This window comes from Rhinopithecus roxellana, chromosome 8 (assembly GCF_007565055.1).
Source record: "Rhinopithecus roxellana isolate Shanxi Qingling chromosome 8, ASM756505v1, whole genome shotgun sequence".
NCBI lineage: Eukaryota > Metazoa > Chordata > Mammalia > Primates > Cercopithecidae > Rhinopithecus > Rhinopithecus roxellana.
In genome coordinates, this window is record NC_044556.1 from 132,996,015 (window position 1) to 133,014,617 (window position 18,603).

The following is an 18,603-nucleotide window of genomic DNA, read 5'->3' on the forward strand; positions in this document are numbered from 1 at the left end:
GTCTCTGTTGTGCTATTCAAAATTCTCACATAAAAGATTATATTATGTAACTGTTAAAGTGGACAACAACTTTCAGCTGGGAGTGATACGTGCAAACTATGAACATTTTCACGATAAAAGTCTGTTCAAGATCACACATTTTGGAGAACAACAGAGACCACTCACTTCTGGTATTTTACTGGTGAATGTATATTGAGGCAATTGGAATTAACGTTTGTTTACAGTCTAGCTGTGAAATACTGCACTGAAGCTGACAGCTCCCAAGGAGAACAGCATTGGGAAAACACCTGCCTTCCTTCACACTCGTCTGGAAGAACACTATGTTAAATTCTGAGTTTATTTTGAGGAAAACATTAATATCATGTTACTGTAGTTTAGGGAAAAATTACAACATGCCTCATGTTTCGACTCTGTTCTTACTTTATTCCTTTCGTTGAGTCCTGGACTTTGTTTATAACGATACTAATTCTGCATATTTCGCTAACACACACACACACACACACACACACACACACAAAGTTTTACTCTAGTGTTTCTTCAAAAAAGTTTGTTTTGATAAATTATGGGTTTTTTTAATTCTTAGGTTCTGAATAATAAAGACCCCCTGTCCTGGTCCAAAGTTTAAAAACAGCAACAGCTCCCTTTTCCTCCAAAAAGCAAATCTTTGTTAGAAATCTGTTACATGCCACACAATGCATAGATGCCACAGTCACAGAGGTAAAAGACCAAATCCCTGCCCTCATAATCCTAATGAAAGATACAGATGGGTCAGTAGATGATTGTGTTTGGTAAGGACTGTGCTTTTGTTTATGTATATGTACATAAATAAACATATATTTATTTATACATAATTTATATTTATGTATATATACATGAAAAATATATATATAGGAGAAAAGGACCTTTCTTCTCCGAAGAAGGGATACTTAAGTTGAGTTTTGAAAACAACTTTTTTTCTTTTTTTTTGCCTCCCAAAGAAATTTAGCTTGTTTCTCCGACCTCCTGTCTTCTCCAGGATGCTTTGACAAATGGAATGCCATTGTCCCTTTTTCCTGCAATGACTCCCTTCTCCTTGGGTCCAACACAGAACTCCCACCGCCCAGGCTCAAGATCAGCTTTCATTTCCACCCATGGCCACTGTGTTTCTTGGTCATTCTTCAAGGGGTCTTTGTGTTCTCAACCTTCTCCTGTATTCCCAAGTGGAAGCTCCGTTGGCTCGCCCTCTGGTCCTCTTCCTGCTGAGCCAGTCTTCAACCAGGAGTCACACCAGAGTCACCAGGACAAGGAAAGCTAGGCCCATCTGAAGGAGATTCTGGGCAGTGTGGTCTCAGAGGGCACAGTCTTTCTGGAGTCCCGTCTCTGTGGTTAAAAGGTAGGTGTCCCAAGAGCCAGAAGAGGTGGGGTCTGCATGTGCAAAGCTGGTGTTCTCAATGTCCCCTGTGACCAGGAGCTTCACCGGTTCACTGGGGAAAGACCACACATGGTTGTTATAGGAGCCAAAACATTGGTATGTCCCTCTGTGGGCTGTGGTCACAGGGCCCATGGGGAACTCCACCTGGAGATTCCCATATCTGCACTGTACGCGACTGGATCTTCCCTCCTGTTACCACCAGATCCAGAGAGTCACTGGCCCCTGACCAGAGCTCCCAGTCAGATAGAAGCAGCTGTATAGCCCTGCCGTGCGGGAGGTCATGACCAGGATGTGGAATTCAACTTTGTTAATCCGTTCAGGGGGTTTTGGTCTCTCCATGGCAGAAAGACTTCCTTCAAAGCACAGCTGGTATTCAACAGCCACAGAATTTCCCCAGTAACAGATGGTCACCGGCTTTGCATTTGGAATCATGAAACTAGGTTCAGCCCAGATGATGGGTTTTGGGAGAGTCTGCTGCTGAGTACTAATCCTCTGACTCAGACACAGCCAGTGGCAGAGCAGGGCAGGGACAGTAGAAGGCATCACTCAAATTCTGCCAGGCGAGTGCCAAGCAGCAGGGTGGAGACTGAGCCCAGCAGGCCAGGAGATGCACAGGATCTGGTGGGTGAGGCCTAGCACCCATCACCACGGGGCAGCTTTCACTTTAACTTTTTTCACAAGAAGGTTCACATCTCCTCTCCACCTCTGACCATGAGCCTACAGAAAGGCCATGGTCCCTATGACACATCTGACCATAGCTGTGGTCTAGCCAGCTCCTCTGATAATTGTCTGCTCAGCCTGAAATGCATTTCTGGGTCAACTTCTCAATTCTGCGATGTGGAAGTCATGCCCAGGGCATGGGTCAGTATACAGACCCATGATACTGCCTGAGAATCATAAAAATATGGGGAATTTCACAATGAGATACCATCTCACACCAGTCAGAATGGCTATTACTAAAAAGTCAGAAATTAACAGATGCTGGTGAGATTGTGGAGCAAAGAAGAAGGTTTACACACTGTTGGTGGGAGTGTAAATTAGTTCAGCCACTGTGGAAAGCAGTTTGGAGATTTTTTGAAGAACTACAAATAGAATGACCATTCAGCCTAGTAATCTCATTCCTGGGTATATATCCAAAGGAAAATAAATAATTCTACCAAAAAGACACATGCACTTGTATGTTCACTGGAGCACTTCATAATAGCAAAGACATAGAATCAACCCAGGTGCCCAACAGTAATGCATTGGATTAGGAAAATGTGGTACATATACATCATGGAATACTATACAACCATTAAAAGGCACAAGATTTTTGCAACCACATGGATGGAGGTGGAGGCCAATATCCTAAGCAAATCAACACAGAAACAGAAAACCAAATACCACATGTTCTCGCTTATAAGTGGGAGCTAAACATTGGGTACACATGAACACAAATAAGGGAACAACAGTCACTGGGGACTCCAAAAAGGAGGAGGGAAGGAGGGGGGCAAGACTTGAAAAACTATGTATTTGGTACTATGCTCACTAGTTGGGCGACTGGATCATTAAAAGTGCACATGTATCTGCTGAATCTAAAAAAAATAAGTAAAAATAGGGACTTTTTAGCCTTGGCTGTTCTGTGTACAGCATGCACATGCTTGGATAAGTTAATTGGTTTTGTCAGAATGGAATGATAACACTATCTTCTTCAATGATCAGTTATAATGTTTCAATAAAATAAAATAAAAGTGAAAAGAAAAGCTTCCCACTTAAAGACTTAATAAGAGCTGGGCACGGTGACTCACGCCTGTAATCCCAACACTTTGGGAGGCCGAGGCAGGCGGATCACAAGGTCAGGAGTTCAACACCAGCCTGGCCAATATGGTGAAACACCATCTCTACTAAAAATGCAAAAATTAGCCAGGAGTGGTGGCAGGCACCTGTAGTCCCAGCTACTTGGGAGGCTTAGGCAGGAGAATCACTCAAACCCAGGAGACAGAGGTTGCAGTGAGCTGATATCACGCCATTGTACTCCAGCCTGAGAGACAGAACGAGACTCTGTCTCCAAAAATTTAAAAAAAAAAAAAAAAAAAAAAAAATTCTCTACTAAGGTTGTGAAGATCTACGGTAAGAACAAATGTTCTATTTGTGAAATTGTTAAGAAGAAAAAAGTAATTGGTGCATATATAGGGTATGGTACTGTGCACGGTTTCCGGCATCCACTGGGGCCTTGGGATGTATCCTGGTGGATACGGGGGACTACAAAGAAATGTGCTAATTCAAAACAGTGAGCAACATTAGAGAGTCTCCCTGCAGGTACAAGAGGATGGACTGAGTGAGAAGTAGATTTCCCGTATACTCTTGGGAGATGAATAACAATAGCAACAATTAGAGTGATGAAAGTGCAATAGTAGAAAGGGATCCCTCTCTCTCTCTTTTTTTTTCCAAGACAGAATCTTGCTCTGTCACCCAGGCTGGAGTACAGTGGCGTGATCTTGGCTCACTGCAATCTCCACCTCCCCGGTTCAAGTGATTCTCGTGCCTCAGCCTCCCAACTAACTGGGACCATAGGCATGCACCACCATGTCTGGGTAATTATTGTATTTTTAGTAGATACAGGGTTTCACCATGTTGCCCAGGCTGGTCTCTGACTCCCGAACTCAAGTGATCCACCTGCCTCGGCCTCCCAAAGTGCTGGGATTACAGGAGTGAGCCACTGTGCCCAGCCTGATTCCTCTCTTTCTTCACCATCAAACTACTCTGTCCTATATGAGAAGAAAGGGGTGGAAGAGTTTTTCCCACTCTTCCACGTGGTCCTGAAAAGTGAAGCATGCATAGCCCCTGTCCCTCTTCTTGACAGAAAAGCCTTGTCTCTTTCTCACTTCCCAAATTTGGCTTGACTCTCATGGTGCAGTCAACTTCTTGAAGTTTGCAGGATAAGATGTCAGGCAGGATGAGGGTTCAAGTACCAAGTCTCTTTTTTCAGTGCCTTCAACTCTTAGCCCTAAATTCCAGAATGTCCTTCCTCCATCCAGCCAGTATCCATCCATTCTACTTGTCTAGATAGTCCCTACCCAAATGTCCTTATAACATTTTGAGGGATGGCATCATTCTCATTTGTCTATAACATCTTGCCTAGAACCATCGGTTTTACAGGCTGTACAGGAAGCACAATGCTGGCATCTGCTCAGCTTCTGGGGAAGCCTCAGGAAACTTTCAATCATGGCAGAAGGAAAAGAGGAAGCAGGCACATCTTACATGGCTGGAGCAGAAGCAAGAGAGCTAAAATAACTTTTATCGCTTTTTTTTTAAACCTCTGAACTTTCTATTAGCCTCCTGCTCCCCAAAGAGTATCCTGCTCCTGCTGGCTTAATGTCTCAGAATTTTGGTGTCGTTGATCTCCAGACACCACTTTGCCATCCACTATCCAGCAGGTGGTGGTCTTTTGAATGGTTTGCATGGAGCTGCTGCTGTCCAGGGTATCAGCAAGATTGAAGTCCTCGCCATCTTCCAGCAGGCCGTGGCAGGTGGTGATCTCAGCCTCCAGCTTGACTTTGATGTTCAGCAGGGCCTTGTACTCCTGGGCCTGGCACTGTCCCTCTGCCCGGGTCTGTGCTAGCTCTGACTCCAGGTGCAGCAGGATCCCATTGAGCTGCTCCATCTGCAGGGCATAGTGGGCCTCCGCCTCCCTCAGGCTGTTCTCTAAGCTGGCCTTCAGATTTCTCATGGAGTCCAGGTTGATCTCCAAGGACTGGACTGTATGTCTCAGCTCTGTGATCGTCATCTCAGCAACTCCAACCTCGGTGGATTGCGTGGTAACCACTGTGGTGCTCTTCTTAATCTACTGAGACCAGTACTTGTCCAGCTCCTCTCAGTTCTTCCAAGCCAGCTTATCATATTGGGCCCAGATGTCTGCCATGATCTTGGCAAGGTCCTGAGATTTGGGGGCATCTACCTCCAAGGTCAACCCAGAGCTGACAGTCTGGATTTGTAGGCCTTTTACTTCCTCTTCATGGTTCTTCTTCATGAAAAGCAGCTCCTCCTTGAGAGCCTCCATCTCTGTCTCCAGCCACAGCCGAATGACACTGGTGTCATCAATGGCCTTACAGAGCCCCTGGATGTCACTCTCCACAGACTGGTGCATGGCCAGCTCTGTCTCATACTTGACTCTAAAGTCATCAGCAGCAAGATGGGCATTGTCAATCTGCAGAACAATGCGGGCATTGTCCACAGTATTTGTGAAGATCTGAGCCCTCAGGTCCTTGATGGTCTTGAAGTAATGGCTCCAGTCTCTGATCTGGGTCCCTTCTTCTCCAGGTGCTCCCGGATTTCACTCTCCAGCTTCTGGTTCTCGGTCTCCAGGCTCCTCACTCTGTCCAGGTAGAAGGCCAGGCGCTGGTTCAGGCTTTGCATGGGCTCCTTTTCATTCTGGATGCCTCCCATTCCTGCCAGACCCCCAGCCATCCCTGCGGCCAGGCCCCCTACCCCATGCCGCCCTGGAAGCTGGTGGAGCGGGACACGGAGATTCGGGAACCAGAGCCCCCGATGTCTGCATAGATGCTGTCTGTGCTGCTGACTGGCAGGGGGCCATAGCTGGGCGCCTAGACAGAACCCAGGGACTGGTAGTTAGTGGAGGTGTAGCGAGTGGTGAAGTTCATGCTGTCTGCAGAGGAGAGCAAGAGACAGGACTCAGGCTTTGCTGATGACCTACTTTTTACTAATTATGAAAGCAATGCCTCTACCCTGAGCCAATTTGGACAATACAGGAAAGCATAAGAAAGAAGAAAACTTAAATGAGCTGTAATTCCAATGCTCAGCAATAACTACTACTAGATTTTGGTGTATTTTCTTTCAGTATTTTTTTATTCTATAACATTATTACAAAGTTTAGATCATATTAAATTTTATAGTTTGTTTTTCTATTTAGATAAGCATTTGCATATCACTAAAATTACTTAAACACATAATTTTCAAGAGTGCCATGTAATTTCTTGGTATAAATATAATTTGCATAACCTTATATTTTCAAGCATTTGGGCTATATTAATTTCTATAGCATCAAATATGCCATTTTGAATATCTTAGTGCATAAGCTTTTGCTTATATTTCAGATATTCCTCTAGGGGAAAGTGGGATTACTGAGTCAAGATGTAGAAACATTTTAATGCTCTCATTATTGCCAAACTGTTTCCCAAAAAGAATGTAATTTCTACTTCTGTTAGCAGATAAATTCCCAGGTTGGCTGAGTTATGAAAGAGAAGGAAACCGTAGGCACCTAAAGCAGGGACAGAATGTGGGGATGGAGTAAGGTAAATATTCTAAGCAGAGAGAGTAGTTAGTGGCTTTATCCAGGGGTAACAGAACTTGGTCTAGGTAGCTGAATATAACGGGAGTAGAGAGGACAATTTGGGACAAAAACTCAAGCTGTAGAGCTATGCATAAGCCATATTACAAAGAGTCACATATATTATGTTAAGAAGTTGAATTCTAGCCTTACTGATAAACTCACCCTTATTCAACTTTATGTCCCACCCCTGCTCCAGCACCCTCAGCATTCATTCCCATATAAATTATCCCAGCTCCTGCCAGTATATATTAACTAGCTCCTTCAGGGTACAGTTATTTTTCTCCCTTAGCCACTTCAGCAGTTCCCCAGCCAGTTATGTTGTGTCTTAACCCTATTTATTGGATTAGTGGCCAGGAGTAGATCCTCAAAGTGGTGGCTATCATCTTCAGAAGCAGAAGCCTATGCATCATCTTCAAGCACAGGAGACTCTACCCTTTTATGAGGAGACATGAGCTCAGAGGGTACAGGGGAATCCGGGAATTCAATATTTTCAAGTGCATCAACCAAGATCTTCCTGTAACATCTCAGCATCTTACTCCTTCCCAATCAGAACCTGATTTTGGTGTAGCATTCCTGCTCAGGCTAAGAACTCAACCTTCTCTACAAGTCTATTACCCTCATAAAAATCTGGAACTCTTTTTGTTCCTCCCCCTCAGCAAGAAATGAAAGTCATTTTTGTATGTTGCAGTAGAGGCCCTCTAGCTTCCACAGTTCACCTTAAATTCATGATTAATCGCCTCAGCCTTCCCTTCTCTTTTGCCAAAAAATCAATATGACCCAGAAAGAGCCATTTGATTACACAGTCTTTATAATCACTCCTTCCACAAAACCTCTCAGACTCCTGAAAACAGTACACCAGCAGTGCATTCCCTTCCCATTTGCTGACTAAAAGATTTTGGCAATTGCACCTGCATAGCACACTAGGAGCCATCAATATTTAAACTATCAAAGACAGTGTCCTTATTGACAGCTGGCTGGCAGATGGGCCGGCACCAAAATATCATCTTATAGTCTGTCTTCCACTAACTCTTAAACTGGGTTTCCTGGGAAGCAGACTCTGAAGCAGTGATTTTCAGAAAGAGAATACAGGGGAATGCTTTTGAGAATGACACCTGTAAGGGAATGAGGGAAGCAAGAATGGCCAGAGTTATTGAACTGTAAATCATTTGTAACAGAGTCTTCAGCAATTCCTCCTGGAAGCTCTGAACTGGGCTGGCCCTTCAAAACTGTCCTACATTAAGGCAAGGGAATGGGCTTTGTATCTTTACATCTGCCAGTCATTGGATATGGACTGCCTGTAGAGAGGAGACATAACCTTGATTGTGGCAGCTCCCTTTAGCTGAAGTAATGCCCAGAGAGGGACTCACGTGTGAGTCTTCATCAGCCAACACTCCAGCAGCTGGGAGAGTGAATGTTGTGATCCTAAAATGGAGATAGGGGCAGCATCCCACAGCATCCACTACATTCAGTTATCACACCTGGGATATAAGATAGCATAGAACTCTCCAAAGTGGATTTGATGTTGACTTAGCTGAGCTATTGGCTTAGGAGCAGGATTAGTTCCAGCATTTGAGACCATTTTCTGGAAGACGGTCCATCTTAGCTGTGGGTATTGATGGAAAATTAGGCAACTGCACTAGACTGCACAGTGTTAGTCAACCTATTACTTAGATTGGGACTCAAGCGACTTAAGGATGGAGATATGCAAAGAACTTGAAAAGTTTGAATGTCTGTATAATGGGTCTCATTGGACTCATGACTGAACTTCCTTTCCCTCCAGTGCTCTCTTTGGAGGGAAATCTAATTTTATTGAAGTTATATTGTAAAATAAATGATCAAAAGCATGAACTCTGGCCAACTTGCCTGAATCCAGTGGCTTGACTATGATATAACTGGAAGTTTCTCTTCTCTAAGGCCTTGATTTCCTTGTCTATAAAATAGGACTTACATAATAATAGTGTTATGGTAATGAGATGATATATACTTAACATACAGGACAATGCCTGATACATGATAAGCACCCCATCAATGTCAAATCAGTCTATGCTTTCTCATAGCAGTTAAAAGCAATTCTCTTATTTGATTAGTGACTTAACTAGCAAGGCTTTGTGTGCTGAATGATGCCAGCTTTGCTCTATATCTTGGGGAAAAACTCATTTCCCCTCTTTTCTTGAAGGCTTTTCCTTGAGTTGGCTCTTCCGTGCCTTTGAAGCAGTGTGGTACATGAGCCTGATGTTCAAGTGGGGGCCTGGGTAGAAAGGGGAGGGTGCTGCTGGGCTTGTGTGGGCTCTAGGGATCAGGCCTGCTTCAGAGCAACAGGAGGCTCTTTGGTTTCTGCATACAAGGGCTAGTTTCCACATTAGGTTTTGTGGCCAAAAACTCCTGGTCTTGTCTTGCTCTCACAAAGACCTTGAATGGAATATGTGGCTATGACAGAACTGATTTGAGAATTTTAAGGTCCTGGGCATCTTTCTTTGTCTCTTGTTCCCAGGGATCTGACCAGTAGCCATTGTCCTGGCTTGTTCATGCTGTTTTCTTCACCTGGAATGCCCTTCCTACTCCTCTCCACCTACCAAAATGTTTCTAGGTCAGGTTCTGATACGTGGCCCTAGTCAAAATCAACCCTTCCCTCCTTCATGTTCTCAGAGTACTTTCTGCCCCATATTATGCACTGGAAACACTTCATGTGCTAGCCCAATGACATTCATATTTGTTTTCATCCCCAGTACTTAACACAATGTTTGACATCTAACTAGTGAAAGTTAAAGAACTGTACAACTATAGGGGTACAATTTTCCCCCCAATATTTGGGCTGAAATATGTATCTGTCCTTCTCTCACCCTCAGGTTGTGACCTCCTTGATGCCAGGATCAGGTTCTGTTCATCTTTATGTCCACTGGAGAGTTTACTTAGCACAGGGCTGTCACATCACAGGTTCTCAACAGATGTGTGCTAAATTCTATGAATCAATGTGAATATTTGTATGCTGTTATTATCTATGGATTGGGCTGTCTGGGAGAGCTCTGGGTTAAATCCACAAGCTGTTTCCACATACGAATGATCTAAGTTATACATGCTTATTTTAAAATTAGAAGTCACTATTTTCTACCAAAAAAAATTCTTATCAAAACTTATATTCTTCCTGGTTCACTGTGAAGCAGGAAGTAGTCTCTGGGACTGCAACCCTGGAGTCTCTGAGCGTATAACTCTTTGAGATCTTTTTTCTTTCAGAAAGAAAAAGTTAAGCACTAATAAGTAATAATAACTGGCTCTCAATAAAACAAAATAGATCAGAGTCACTGACATTTCAGAGATCCACCCAGACTCAGAGTTTCCGTGACATTTCATTATTATCTGGAGTAGGGATTTGGGGTTGAGAGCAAAGCAGATCTACTTGATATAAGAGCAGAGGCATAACAGGAGCTGGAGTGTAATGTAAGCAGCTCTGGAATGGGTGGGGGGTGTATTGAAGAGACAGCAGTGACCTGGAGGACTCACCTCCCCTTTATTCTAGTAAGGACTTTTAAACTGGCTGTAGGTAAAAAGTTGGGACCAAAATTAAAAGGAACTGAAGGATCTCACTGGCAATAGGCTTGAGATTCTGCAGAGTAGAGAGAATAGCTCATTTATTTTACAGATATGTATTGAGCACCTATTCTGTGCTGGCATGGTATTTGGTGCTGGTGCTGAAGACAGATAATAAACATGATTTTTTTTAAGTAAAATTATCAAGAAAATAAAAACACATATCTACCCCAAAACTTGTACATTCATGTCCACAGCAGAATTATTTATAATAGCCAAAAAGTGGAAAGAATTTAAATGTCAATCAACTAATAAACAGATAAATAAAATGTGGTATAGCCATACAATAGAATACTATTTGGCATTTAAAAAGGAATAAAGTACTGCTGATACATACTACAACATGGATGAACCTTGAAAGCATGCTAAATGACAGAAGATGAGGTCACAAAAACCCATATAACATATGATTCCATTTATATAAAATGTCCAGAATAGGCAAATCAATAGAGACAGAAAGTACATTAGTGGTTGCCTAGGACTGGGGGTGGGGGGGTGCCAGGGAAGAGGGGCAGAATTTGAAAAGAAATGGGAGCTGACTGCTAATGGGCCCAGGATTTCTTTCTAGGGTGACGAGAATGTACTATAATTGATTGTGATGATGACTTCCCAACTCTGAGAACTGAAACCATTGAATTGTATGCTTAAATGGGTGAACCATGTGGTATGTGAATTGTATCTCAATTTTTAGAAGTAAAATTTATGGTACATTATATGATAGGTGCTATGGAGAATGATAAAAATATGGAGATGGATAGGGCAGAGCAGGGATGAGGAAATTTTGGAGAGTAGTCCCGGGATATAATTTTTGTACAGAGCACAGAGGGAAGATCTCACCCGTAAGATGACATTTGAGTAAAGATCTGAAGGAGGTCAAAAGGAAAATCTTGGACTTTGACAGCTGCAAAATAAGGAAAGTTTTTTCCATTACAAAGTCATTCCCAGGATACAGTTCAGATATAAAGAACATAGGTAAGTTAGTAGTAACACAATTTTAGGAAGTCTTTAATACTAACACATTATTTTCATATTTCCCTATGTAAGAATTTAAATAAGGCTCGCATCAGTCAGAAAACACTAAATGAGTACACTGGGGATTTAGGTATTTTGGAAGTTTTGTGTGGTGGAGATTTGGTTTATATTATTTTGGAAGTGCACACCGGGATGCTGTGAAAGGTAGTTGTATTTCGTTTTCCTTTTGCTTTCCTCAATTGAAAAAATAAGTATTAACGAAATCCTTCATTCGGGGATTTATTCACAAATAATTTTTCCCTCTTAGAACACGAATTTTTTTCCTCCTCAACTCTTTGACATTAACTTTGTAAATCACAAGAAAAAAACCCTAAAAACAAACAAACAAACAAAACACTTTGTAAACAAATACTCTGAATGGCAGTAAGAAACACAGTTCTTTGAAGCCTGTACCTCCTTATTTTGACCAGAGGAGAGCACTAGAGAGCTTTCGGGCTATTGAGGGGCCCCCAATCCCAAAGGGCTGGGTGGAGCCTGAAGCATTCCTTCAACCAGGCATAGCTTAAGTCCTGACTCAGAAGACAACAGCACAGCATTTTGCTAAAGGGCAAGCTCAGACACATTTCCATAACATATAACACTTCTTTCACCTCAGGTGTGATGTTCTGCTAAATCTTCAACATTTCATAGTGTGTACTAACCCGCTGGTACTTGTTTTGTGTTCTGCTTTTGTTTTCAGCTCTTTGGGAGGTAAACAATGATTTTAATTTCATTTTACATATACCACACAGAAAAGAAAGAATCACCATACATGTTTAAGGGCACATGAACTCCACTAAGGAGACGCAGTAATGGGTATGGACAAGACACAACATAAAACTTCCAACTAAAGCTACCCTGGTGGAAAGCCAATGGCCCAAACTTGTCTTAACTATCAGAAGTCTTAGGTTTCAATTTTGATAGGAAAAGACACGAAGAATATCAGCTAATTAACCTACAATTTGAAAAGTGTATAAATATCTAATAATGGAGCAGACATTTAAAATATATGATAACTGGGATATCAAGGGCAGAAGACAACAGACACTCTCAACCGCTGTTGATGGAAATAGAAACAGTTACAATCTTATTGGAAGGCATTTTGGTAAAAAAAAAAAAAAAACTTTCAAAATTTTAAGTGTGCATAACTTCAACCCAGCAATTCCATCTCTAGATATAAGTTCCCCAGACATGCTGCACATGCACACAAAATTTTATTTATAATAGTTTTCATAATAATAATAACATTTAGCACTTACTATGGGCTATGTGCCATTCAAGAACCTTATATACGTTGACTAATTTATCTCTAAAAACATCCTGGCGATCCCCATTTTATTGACAAGGAAGCTGAGGTAGGGACAGGTTAAGTAACAGCTGTGGAGAGGTGGAACCAGGATTCGAATGCAGGGAGTCTGATCCCAACACCCCCGCTCTTAATCACTATGCTATGCAATACAAGGATATTTATTGTAGCATTGTTTATAGTGGTGTAAAACTGGAAACAACCCATGTCTAGCACTAGTGGAATCGTTAAATAACCAATGATATATTCATATTGTCAAAATGAAGTCAATCTAGGGGCCCTGACTCGGAAAAGGCCCCAAAGGCATATTGTAGAGAAGGAGAGGGAGAGAAGCAATTCTCAGAATAATACATATCATATGATTCCATTTGTGTTTCTTTTCAATTACACATTTGTATTTGGACATATATTCAAGCATAGAAAAAGGATGGAAGAACATACAGACACCAAACTGTACCAGTTGTAGTCTTTGAGGAGAGTGGTATTGGGAAGCGGGTGGTTGTAAAAGAGGAATTTCAATTTCATATTTTACCGTATGTAATTCTGTATTACTTAAAAGTTTTAAAATAAAATATATTTACATACTACTTCTGCATCTTTTAAAAAACAGGAGCACTCTTTCAAAGACTGAAAAAGGACACACTTGGGCTGGGTGCAGTGGCTCATGCCCGTAGTCCCAGCACTTTGGGAGGCCTAGGTGGGCGGATCGCTTGAGCTCAAGAGTTGAGACCAGCCTGGGCAACATGGTGAAACTCCATCTCTTCAAATACAAAAAAAAATTAGCCAGGTGTGGCAGTGAGCGCCTGTAGTCCCAGCTGCTTGGGAGGCTGAAGTGGGAGGATAGTTTGAGCCCTGGAGGTCAAGGCAGCAGTGAGCCATGACTGCACCACTGCACTCCAGCCTGGGTGACAGAGTGAGACCCTGTCTCAAATAAAATAAAATAAAATAAAATAAAATAAAATAAAATAAAATAAAATAAAATAAAATAAAGACATAGTGTAAACATCAAAGGGAATCTTAGCAAACAGTTCAGTCAACTCCTTCATAGTAGTAATGAAGATACTGCAGTGTTAGAAGTAAAATGGAGCCTGTATTGTTACGCCTATAACGGCTGCTCTTGCCTCACTCCTGCCCCAGAGCTCTTTCTGTGTTACTACTTTGCCTTCCAGGCTGGAGAAACCTCTAAAAATGAGTTATGCACTATCTTAATGTGATTTGACAGCGACATGTTATTTCATAGATTCATAGTTATGTGGCCTTTTAAAACATTTTAGAGGAACATATGTCACTCATTCATTTAACAAATATTTATTAAATAAAATAATTAGCCCGGCGTGGTGGCTCATGCCTGTAATCCCAGCACTTTGGGAGGCCGAGAAGGGTGGATCACAAGGTCAGGAGATGGAGACCATCCTGTGAATGGCAAAACCTCGTCTCTACTAAAAAAAAATACAAAAAATTAGCCAGGCATGGTGGCGGCGCCTATAGTCCCAGCTACCCAGGAGGCTGAGGCAGGAGAATGGCATGAACCCAGGAGGCAGAGCTTGCAGTAAGCCGAGATTGCACCACTGCACAGTCTGGGTGACAGAGCTAGACTCCATCTCAAAAAATAAAAAATAAAAATAAATAAATAAAAAATAAAATAATTAGATATTACTAATCAGGTGCTAATTGTTATATGCCAGGTACTGTGCTAGGCCCTGGAAATATAACATTGCTCAAGATACACACAGTTGTTGCCCTCAAGAATTATGGGAAAATGTTCACCACATAACCACATAGGAAAAAACACAGTATGAAGCTGTATGTCCTAAATGAAAATGCACAAAAATGTTAACAGTTATCCCTGGAGTTTTAGGAGATTTTTATGTAGTTCTTTACGTATTTCTATGTTTTCTTTCTTTAAGAAGTTTTCAATTGGCATGTATTTCCTTCATAATGAGAAAAATATATTTTAAAGAATCAAATAGTAGCTCTTTGTGTAAGTTTTGAAACCTGTTGAACTATATGAAAAGAGAAGGGGGTCATTATACCAGGGAAAAGGAAATGTTTCCTTGAAAAAGAAAGGCTTGGACAAGTTCTTCTGTTTTTGATGCTGAACCATAAGTCTATGGAATTCCCAAAGAAAAGGCTTTTCAGAGGGCACTTCTGGAGCTGTGAGACATCTTTTGTCATATTACTAAGGAACATCAGGCAGTACACTTTGGGGGAAAGAGCTATGGAAACCAGTCCAGGCTAGTGGTTTAGTCCTCAGGCTTTGGAGACAGACTGTATGGACGCAGATCCCAGCTCAACTGCTTTCTAGCTATGCAACCTCGAGAAACTTGTTTGCCTTTTCGAACTTTGGTTTCTCTATCTGTGAATGGGAATAATAATGGAACATACATTATCTGGTAGTTAGGAGAATTAAGCGAGATAATGTATATAAAGAGCTTAAAATTGTGGTTGGCGCATAATTGTGCTCAGTTTATGTTACCTCCCACTTACCTCAGAAACGGAATCAAATTCTCACTTCCCCGACAACCTACCTCCCCACCATACATACAGTCTGCACATGCATATGCACCCATACACCAAAGAAATATAGGCTATACCTTAGAGAAAATGTCTTCAGTACTGTTTCAGCAATTACACAAATTAACTCACGTACCTAACAATTGAACTAAAAATGGAACAATCCTGCATATTAAAATATAATGAATAGAAAATGATACACTAAAATGTTTTTCTTTTCGCAATGTGTTTTGGGCTTCCTCAATGCCCACAGAAATCAGTCTCAATATTTTGTTTTATCCTTTGCTTTATTTTCCAAATCCCTTAAAAATAACTAACAATGGAGGAGGAACTCTGGCAAGCAAAAGAAGGCTTAGCCCTGTGTGCCAGAGCTCCCAATTAAGCTAAGGTCTGGGCACTGCTCTGACATATGACAAGCAGAGCTATCCAGCTTGAAGAGACCATATAGGATTGGACAACGAGGACATCCACAGCACCCATGATACCTTAACCCTTACCCCTTGCCCATTACCAGAAAGTTGATGAGTCAGCACTTTGATACTTTGAAGAACCATTGTCAAAGACCCTGCTTTTGTGTAATGCAGTGTGTACTAGATTTTGAAGGAAAGTAAAACAATTTATTAAACCTACAATGAAATCACAAGATTATTTTCCAACAAGTAGTCCTATTGCTGAGAGCCCTCTTGTAACCATGATGGAAGCCAGCCTGAGTACAAAGACAGCAGATGGCATAAATAATGGCAGAAAGAAGAAAAGCCATACTTCTGATCCAACTATGCCTGAAGCTTGGAACAACCTCTAGACTCCTCAGTTACATGGCCCAATAAATACCCAAGCTTTTATTTTTTTTTTTTTTTTGAGACAAAGTCTCACTCTGTCGCCCAGGCTGGAGTGCAGTGGCCCGATCTTGGCTCACTGCAACATCCACCTGCAGGGTTCAAGTGATTCTCCTGCCTCAGCCTACTGAGTAGCTGAGACTAAAGGCACCGGCAACCATGCCCAGCTAACTTTTGTATTTTTAGTAGAGACGGGTTTGACCATGTTGGCCAGGCTGGCCTCGAACTCCTAATCTCAGGTGATCTGCCCATCTTGTCCTCCCAAAGTGCTGGGATTACAGGTCTGAGCCACCGTGCCCAGACAGGTTTTGTTTTGTTTTTTAATAAAAAAATAAAAAAAATTAGCCAGGCATGGTGGTGCGCGCCTGTAATCCTAACTACTTGGGAGACCGAGGCAGGAGAATCACTTGAACCTGAGAGGCAGATGTTGCAGTGAGCCAAGATTGCGCCACTGCACTCCAGCCTGGGCGACAGAGAAAGACTCCGTCCCAAAAAACAAAACCAAAAAACCTAATAGTTTATGTTGTAATGAAGTAATCAGGTATTTGATAGAACAAGTGAGTTTCCCATTTTGGTGTTTCTGTCGTTTGTTTTGTTCTTTTGTTTAAGAAAGAGTCTCATTCCGTCGTCCAGGCTGGAAGGCAGTGGTGCAATCTCAGCTCACTGCAACCTCTGCCTTCTGGGTTCAAGCAATTCTCATGCCTCAGACTCCCAAGTAGCTGGGATTACAGGCATGAGACACCAAGCCTGGCCAGTTATTTTTTTAAAAGTTTTTGGCCAGGCACCGTGGCTCACGTCTGTAATCCCAGCACTTTGGGAGGACAAGGCAGGTGGATCACTTGAGGTCAAGAGTTCGAGACCAGTCTGGTCAACATCTTCAAACCCCATCTCTATTAAAAATATAAAAATTAGCTGGGCATGGTGGCCGGCTCCCGTAATCCCAGCTACACTGGTGGCTGAGGCAGGAGAATCGCTTGAACTCAGGATGCAGATGTTGCAGTGAGCCGAGATTGTGCTACTGCACTCCAGCCTGGGAGACAGAGCAAGACTCCATCTCAAGCAAACAAATAAACCAACACTAATAGTTTATGTTGTATGTACTAGTAAAGCAATCAGGTATTTGGTAGAACAAGTGAGTTTCCCATTTTGGTGGGTTTTTTTGTTGTTTTGTTTTTTTGAGAAAGTCTCACTCTGTTGTCCAGGCTGGAAGGCAGTGGTGCAATCTCGGCTCACTGCAACCTCCGCCTTCTGGGTTCAAGCAATTCTAATGCCTCAGTCTCCCAAGTAGCTGGGATTACAGGCACACACACAACACCTGGCTAATTTTTGTATTTTTAGTAGAGATGGGGTTTCACCATGTTGGCCAGGCTGGTCTCGAACTCTCAGCCTTAAGTGATCTGCCCACCTCAGCCTCCCAAAGTGCTGGGATTACAGGTGTGAACCATGGTGCCCAACCCCTATTTGGTTTTGAGTCATAGACCCAAATTTACAGAGCATGGACTTTTATGCACAGTCACACTGAGTTTTTAAAAAGAGTATGTTCCCTATCACTAAGAATTGCAAATGCTATTTCTTTTGGAGTACTGTGTAACTTAGATTCATTTCATGTTTTCAAAGTCTAAGCCATAAATGTGTTTGGCTGGTGAACATGTTTCATAGGTCAACTCATTGGTTGCAGGTTTGGAAGGCTTGCCACATGAAGGAATTACTGCTGGATGAGAGATGCTAGAGCTTTGGACCGACCAGGGACTCTGGCCAGACCTAGCCTGGACCAGGGACTTAAGGCCCAAGGGAACATAAGTGAACAGGCGCTGTTCAAGGGAGCCACTCACCCATCTTTTTCTGTGGATTTGTTCCTGCTGGGAACATACCAAACACGAAGGAAAGGGGAAACTAGTTTCAGTTTAGGTAAGGAACGCACGACTTAAACATGATTTCTCCATACCATTCTCTTTGATCTTAGAGAGGGTAAGAGGGAAAAAATGTGCTTGTAGAGAGGTGAATGAGAAAAGTGGTCATATCTTTGCCTCATAAATGCTGAAAAACTTGAATCACTGAATAGTTTTAACTGGCTTTTGCCTGTTGAGATAATAACAATCACCTTTAGGCAGCTCAGGGAAGGATATAGTTATGGGGAATTTTAAAACTCCAGTAAAGGTCAGTTCGAAGTAGATTCCAATTTGTCTTATAAATGTAATTCATTGCATCTTGCCAACTTGAAAAGTTAATCTTTCCAAAGACCTTAGAAATGGAGGGTAACTGTGGACTAGAAAAAAAATGGAACTGTCTGGGATAGAATGATTTGGGATGGGTTGACGCTCCCCAGGCACAAAACAATTAAGATTTCATTACGTTCATCATCAGGTGCCTCTCCCCAAAGTAGTATTTAAAGCACTCCACAATTTGGTCCATACTGCCTTTTCTAGCCTTGTATCCTACTAACCTTTCCTTATCCCATGCAAACACCTGTGACTCCTTTCATATCATTTCTTACCTCTAGGCTTTTTTTTCAAACTGCTCTATTACTGTTTGGAATGCCCTCTTTCCCTTCCTGCCTGCAATATCTGCCCATCAAATTTGCACTCTTTATTTAAGACATAGTTAAAACCTG

The 18,603-nt window shown here is 42.1% G+C and overlaps 2 pseudogenes; both read right to left on the reverse strand.

The window, feature by feature from the left end:
* Positions 1-991: 991 nt before the first annotated feature.
* On the reverse strand, positions 992-1,959 carry LOC104666828 (annotated as a pseudogene).
* Positions 1,960-4,762: 2,803 nt separating this feature from the next.
* On the reverse strand, positions 4,763-6,051 carry LOC104666796 (annotated as a pseudogene).
* Positions 6,052-18,603: the final 12,552 nt, after the last annotated feature.